The sequence below is a fragment of the Perca fluviatilis genome, chromosome 15 (assembly GCF_010015445.1).
Source record: "Perca fluviatilis chromosome 15, GENO_Pfluv_1.0, whole genome shotgun sequence".
In the NCBI taxonomy this organism is placed as follows: Eukaryota; Metazoa; Chordata; class Actinopteri; order Perciformes; family Percidae; genus Perca; species Perca fluviatilis.
This window is the reverse complement of record NC_053126.1, coordinates 30879707-30887521: the sequence shown is the minus strand read 5'-3', so window position 1 is coordinate 30887521 and position 7815 is coordinate 30879707.

Sequence of the window (7815 nt, the reverse complement as noted above, 5' to 3'; positions counted from 1 at the left end):
GCAAATAAAAATCCCCACTGATAGGCTTACTGGCCAGTTCCACCATAGTTCCACTGGGGGTGATCGCGGTCCAATGCAAAATGAATGGGACTCTATGAAGCTAGACGGCTAAATTTGTCTCTTTCGCATGATTGTTGTTGAACAATCTCAGATTTGATTGTAGTTGTTGTAAGTTCAACATAGATTATAGATAGAAAGTTGAATGAATGAGTACTTATGTCCTTTCAATTTCTTACAGGGTGAGTCGTCGTTGCCCATAACACGCTAGCATTCTGCTAATGAATGCTTATTGGTCAGTGAAGGACTGATTACGATCGGAGATCCCGCTTGACGGCATCTGAAGCGGAACCAGAATGTCGGCGTGGTCTTTAAAACATTAACAAACCTCTTTCTAGCATGTGTATTGACAGGGAGAGCCTAACCTGTCAGCTGTGTTGTCGATGCCTCGAGAGAACAAAGGAAGCCACTCAGAGCTTGCCGTAAAGCAGTATCTCTGGCCGTACGATGTGTGGGCATTGACATTTTAAAAGGCTTTTTAGAACAAAAAAGCCACTTTAAAAAAATCTAACACCCAGCAGTGTGTATTTTCTTAGCCTCCCCTTTCGAATGCAACTTTGAAATTACTAGACAAAAAATTATATCCTGAGAAAATTGGATTTTGAGGGGTATAGCTCCATAGAGTCCCATACATTCTGCACTGGCCTGTGAGCGCCCCCTATATGGAACTCTAGTGGAACTGCAACCAGTTCAGAAGCCGGAAGTAACGAGAGAGTGGAACTTCTTCCCTTATTAGAAATTCTTTGGTATCGCCATGTGTAATTTGACCACAACAATCCCAACAATTGGTCCCAAAACGTCCCAGTTACAGAGTATAAGCCGTAAACATATTCTTTGTAAATCATTACAATCCTTCCCTGAAAGAACCAAGCAGGTCTGCCTTGTTGCACCGTCCAAATTTTAATGACTTATTGCAAGTGTAAACAGACTTACTCTCTCTTTCAGGGAAATGGTTCGAGGTGAGCCCGCACGAGGCTGGTTTCACAGAGTTGGGACTTTTCGTCTAACAGCGTCTGTCCGGCAGCACATTTCAGAAACGGAGAGCTGCTGGAGGAGAAGCCAGAGATGGACATGGTCAAACTACAAGGTGTGTGTTCACAGAGCAGTATGGACTTACAGTAACTAAACTGGTACAAACTCTAAATACAATTATGAACCTGAAAATGAGCATAATATGAGGTCTTTAAGGCTGCATCAGTTAATATTTGTATACCAACGATAGTTCAAATGAGTATTTATATTGTGAAAGGAGTCGCTGTAGTAACTAACCCACAGAAAATTATCACCCAACTCTGTAGTTTCCCCTCAGCTCGAAAGAGCGTTTTAGCCTCTTTTAGCTTATTTTTTTGTTTTTTTTCCTCACTCACTAGTTTTCGTCCACAAAAGGCGGAGTATTTTCAGCAAACGAGCTCTGATGAACCCACTGTTCCCTTCCTGCTGAGCAACAAACAGCAGACACACCAAGTTAGCAACTAGCTGCCTAGTGAACATAATGAAACATTTAGCAGCTAAAGAGCAGCTATTTATTTATGTTATTATTTTTAGTAAAACTGTGTGTGTGTGTGTGTGTGTGTGTGTGTGTGTGTGTGTGTGTGTGTGTGTGTGTGTGTGTGCGTGTGCGCGCACGCTGAAACCGTGCAGGTTTCCTAGGTTGTGAGTTGGCTCATGAGGAGACGATCAAAGACCTCATCCCTCCCTGGCTGAATGGTAATCACAGTTTGACATTGTCACACACTACATAGGCTAACACACCCTAACTCCTTAAACCTGATTGATCCATACTCATCTCACCCTTGGAAAGCTAGCAGATAAGCATAATTCCCAAAATGTGGGAATCATTCCTTCAAAGCATGTACTTATGGAATTTGAAACTTTCCCTCTTGGTCCTGCTCGGTTGGAGAAGGAAAAAAAACTGTGGCAAATATAGGATATTAATAACTATGCTTTGTGTTCATTCTTATTTGTGAAACTTTCTGCTGGTTTTTGGTTTGTATGTGTGTTTCAGAGCTTTTTTTATTGATCACTTTAGGGAAATTATTTAGTTGCCATTGCTCAGTCAAATTCAAGGTAAAATAAGAGTAGGAAAAGAGTAAGTGTATAAAGTAACATAGCTACAGTAAGAAATAAATAAAAATGTTAAGTAGAAGTAAGTGAGATTAGGTTACAAATAAGATTAGGTTAAAAAGATGGTTTCAAAGGGACTGTACAAATTCTATTGTAGTGCAGTGGCAACATAAATGCAGTACGAACATAAATAAGTACAGCGTGGATATAAGTTGCAGCAGTGAATAAATAACACATTGCACCAAGTAATTATTGTATATAATTGTGCTAGCTTGTTTCAAGCTAGGGACACATTCGATTAGCATGAAAACATGTCCCAGAGAACGGTCAACTCAGTACATCTATGTTAACCCCTAGGTTCATTTTGCGCCGGAACTGTCCTTTAACCAGGGCCACATAGCAGCATGATACAGGAATATGAAAGTTTGTGCACATCTGTCAAATAAAGACTCTTTGAAATCATTATCAATCCAAACAATGTAACACATAAAGCAATGAAAGAATAGAAAAAATCTTTGAAAAATATATTGCCCTTATTAATGTCTCAGTGCTTGTTTTGTAGGCCACACTCTGCTGAAGACCTTGTTGTTGAAACAGCCTTAAGAAAATAAGAAGATGAAGTTGAAGGAGAAGAGGAGGAAGGCCAAGAAACAGGCGCGAAGGAAGAACCGGAAGGTGAGGAAGAAGAAGGATGCAAGGAAGAACAAGAAGGAGAGGGATGATAAGAAAGTTTAAGAAAGAAAACAAGTTTAGTTTATTAATTTGTTACACTTTGAGTCTACACATCCATTTGTCTGCTACAGCTAATGGCCTGTTAATCCAGCCACACCCTCACACTGACCACCCTACAACTTGTTCTGTCGGCAGAGAACAGCCCTTGGCTAAAATAAGAGATAAGATAGACTTTATTAATCCCGCACTGGGGAAATTCCTGTGCTACAGCAGCGCAAAGAAAAAATTTACACACAACAGAATGTGTTGCTAAACTAATGGGCAGCACTAATTGGACAGACGTGCTGTGACGTGCCGACGTGTAAGGTGAGCGTATTGTGTCACTTCCGGTGTTCCCGTGTTACAAACGCTAGTTTGCTGCTCCGGCAAAAACTTACTGAACTCTGCTTCACTGTTTAAATTAGCAGCTATTTGCCTGGATTGCATTTGAATTACAATTGTTTTACTCAAGCACTTATACTTAGTTTCTATTCGCTGAATTTACAATTTATTTAAAAACACTGTTAGCTACTTTAGCTTAGCCATTAGCAATGGCTAATTCCTCTCCCTCTCGCTCTCTCTCTCTTGCGTGTGTGTCAAATGTTTAGCTATTCCCCTGCCTCCTTTGGCTGATAACGATACATGTAATAAATGTAGTATATTCGCTGCTCTGGAGGCAAGGCTTAGTGAATTTGAGTCCCGCCCGCACCATGGAATCAGAATGTTGTTTCGTAGCCTAGCCAGCACCATGTAGTTAATGCGGGCCAACATACTGTAGCTGCTGTAGCTTCTGCTAGTTCTGTCCCCCGGCAGACCCGAGCAGCCGCGAGGCGGGGTGACTGTCCGTGAAGGAAGCGTAGCGTTAGATCTAGACCAGGGAGTGCACATGATGAAGGTCGCTCTAAACCGGAGCGTCTTGCCTCTCTAACAGTTTCTCCCTACTCAGCGATACACCCGCGTGAAAAGCCAGTTCTGGTTATTGGGAGCTCTATACTGCGATATTGAAGAAGCAGCAGCCCGGCGGCTACAGTAGGCCTACCTACGGTCGCATATGCCCGCCCGGGCTGGGGGCGGGCGATATAAAAACCCATCTAAAGCTGCTGGCAAGAAAAGAACCGTAAATACAGTAAGATCATACTTCCAGCGTAGGTGGTAATGGTCGTAAATGGGAGATCACTAAAATGAATGTTGAGTCACTTTGTGCATACGCAAAGACAATGTCGGACTCAGTAGTTTTCCTGCGGAACACCCCTGACCAATGATGAAATGTACAGCCGTACGTCATCCTTCCACCGCTGGTTGTCGGGGTGGTGCCCAGCTAATGATGTGGGCTATGTGAATAACTGGAGGGCGTTCTGCGGAAAGCCTGGTCTGATTTAGAGAGACGGCATTCATCCCACCTGGGACGGTGCCGCTCTCATATCAAAAAATCTGAACGAGTTTATCAGACATAAACCATGACAACCCAAGTTTGATATTAGTAATCAGAGGTGCAGTGCTACGCGCCCCTCTGTACTTCCGTTGGAGCAGTCGCCCACAGTCTAATAAGCTAATAACGCGGTGTCTGTCCCCCGGCCAGATCGGTTAAATCAAAGGTAAACGAAAGATGCGCTATACTTAACAACCTAATTGGAATTAAAACTACTGCAATAGAACAAAATAGGAAAATTAGATGTGGACTATTAAATATTAGATCTCTGTCTTCTAAAGCAGTACTGGTAAACGAGTTGATATCAGAGAATAAAATTGATTTATTTTGTCTTACTGACCGGCCCTGGGGCCATGAAGACTATGTTAGTCTAAATGAAGCCACTCCTCCCCGCCATATTAATACTCAAATTCCTAGAGGCTCAGGCCGAGGAGGGGAGTTGCAGCCATCTTTGATGCAAGCCTGCTAATTACTCCTAAACCTAAATTACATTATAACTCATTTGAAAGTCTTGTTCTTAATCTTCAACATCCAAAATGGGAAAACATTACAGCCAATTATATTCATTGTTATTTATAGGGGCTCCAGGTCCGTATTCTGAATTTTTATCTGAATTCTCAGAGTTTTTATCATGTTTAGTCCTTAAATCAGACCAAGTACTTCTTGTAGGTGATTTTAATATCCATGTGGACGTTGACAATGACAGCCTGAGTACTGCTTTCAACTCATTACTGGATTCAATCGGTTTCAGTCAGAGTGTGCACAAAGGCGGCCTGTTTTAACCACACCCTCGACCTTGTGCTGGCATATGGTATTGAAATTGAGGATTTAATAATATTTTCGCAGAATTCGGTATTATCAGATCATTCTTTAAATACTTTCGAATTCTTACTACCTGATTATATTAAATTAGATAAAAGCTCCTACACCAGATGCTTATCTGACAGTGCTATAGCTAAATTTAAAGAAGATATTCCAACAGCATTCGACTCTATGTCATGCCTTAACATAACAGAGGACCTGTATGTTAACCTCAGTCCCTCTCAAATTGATGCATTTGTAGACGGTGTTACGACATACCTACGGACGACCTTAGACTCCGTCGCTCCCTGAAAAAGAAGATGATGAAGCAAAGGAAACTAGCACCTTGGTATAACTCCCAAAACTCGCAAATTAAAACAAATCTCGCGAAACCTCGAATATAAGTGGCGTTCCACCAAGGTGGAAGAAAATGTTTGTTGATTGGCAAGAAAGTCTCAAAAACCTATAGGAAGGCCCTAAGAAAGGCCAGATCAGACTATTACTCATCACTAATAGAAGAAAACAAGAACAACCCAAGGTTTCTTTTAGCATTGTCGCCAGGCTGACAGATAGCCACAGCTCTACTGAGCCATCTATTCCTCTAGCTCTGAGTAGTGATGACTTCATGAGCTTCTTCAATGATAAAATTACAACAATTAGAGATAAAATTCATCACCTTTTACACTCAACTTCTAACGGTTCACCTTTAACCGCAGAGTCGTTAGAAATAAAGACTAGTCTCGACATATACTTAGACTGCTTTTATCCTATAGATCTTCAACAATTATTGTTAAAGATATCCTCAGCTAAGCCATCTACCTGTCTCTTGGACCCCATCCCAACGAGACTACTCAAAGAAGCATTACCTGTGGTTAACACCTCATTACTAGATATGATCAATATGTCTCTATTAACAGGTTATGTACCACAGTCATTTAAAGTAGCTGTGATAAAACCTCTTTTGAAAAAACCCACCCTGGATCCTGAGGTCTTAGCAAACTATAGACCTATATCTAACCTTCCTTTTCTATCCAAGATCCTTGAGAAGGTGGTTGCTAATCAGTTATGTGATTTTCTACATAGCAACAGTTTATTTGATGACTTTCAATCAGGATTTAGAAAGAATCATAGCACAGAGACGGCACTGGTGAAAATTACTAACGACCTTTTAACTGCTGCAGACAAAGGTCTTGTCTCCATTCTTGTTTTACTAGATCTTAGTGCTGCATTTGACACAATTGACCATTCAATCCTGTTACAGAGATTGGAACACTTGGTTGGCATTAAAGGAATTGCTCTGAGTTGGTTTAGGGTCCTATTTCTCTGATCGATCTCAATTTGTGAATGTTAATGATAAATCCTCCAAGTGCACGCTAAAGTTAGCCATGGGGTTCCTCAAGGCTCAGTGCTTGGACCAATTCTATTCTCCTTATATATGCTTCCTCTAGGCAATATTATTAGAAAACACTCAATTAACTTTCACTGTTATGCGGATGACACCCAATTATACTTGTCAATCAAACCAGACGAAACCAGTCAGCTAGCAAAATTTCAAGAGTGCATTAAGGATATAAAATCCTGGATGACCTATAATTTTCTGATGTTAAACCCTAACAAAACTGAAGTTATTGTGCTGGGCCCTAAACACCTCCGAACTTCATTATCTAGAGATATAGCTACTCTGGATGGTGTTGCCCTGGCCTCCAGCACCACTGTTAGAAATTTAGGAGTTATCTTTGATCAGGATATATCCTTTAATGCCAATCTAAAACAAACCTCAAGAACAGCCTTTTTCATCTCCGTAACATTGCCAAAATTAGGAATATCCTGTCTCAAAATGACGCTGAGAAACTAGTCCATGCACATGTCACTTCAAGGCTCGACAATAAGTATTCCCTGCTGTCAGGTTACTCAATTAAGTCTATTCAGACTCTCCATCTGATCCAGAACGCTGCAGATCGCGTCACAAGAACTAAGAAAAGAGATCATATTTCTCCTGTATTAGCTTCTCTGCATTGGCTTCCTGTTGAATCCAGGATTGAGTTTAAAGTCCTTCTCTTGACCTACAAAGCTCTAAATGGTCTAGCACCATCATATCTAGAAGAGCTCCTAATACCCTATTGTCCCACTAGAGCACTGCGCTCCCAGAATGCAGAGTTACTGGTGGTACCTAGAGTCTCTAAAAGTAGAATGGGAGCCAGAGCCTTCAGTTATCAGGCTCCTCTCCTATGGAACCAGCTCCCGATCTGGGTTCGGGGGGCAGAAACTGTCACCTCATTCAAGAATGAACTTAAAACTCTCTTTTTGATAAAGCTTATAGTTAGGGGTGAGGAGTTGCAGTGTTCACCTAACTGGCCCAACTGCTTCTCTTCATAATTGTTAGATTAATAATACATAACAAAGTAGAGGGAGGCAGGCCAGCCAAGCCAGATCCGGCAGGGGGAGAGTTCTAAGCCCGAAAAAGCTACCTCTCCTTATGACCTGTCTCTCTTAGTTACCTGTTATAGTTACGCTGTTATAGTCCTAGACTGCCGGGGACTTCCTTCCTTTGACACACTGAGCTGCTCTCTCCTCTCCCTTTCTATTACTGTTACTATTACTGTTACTATTACTATTACTATTTGTGTGCAGCCCATCCCAGAAATGCTTGTTACTAATCCTAGCTTCTGGGGAGTTTACTCCCCGGAGTCCTTATGCTTTTTTTTTCCCCCAGCGTATTTCCTTGGAGAACGTTGGCACCAAGACCCTGGTTG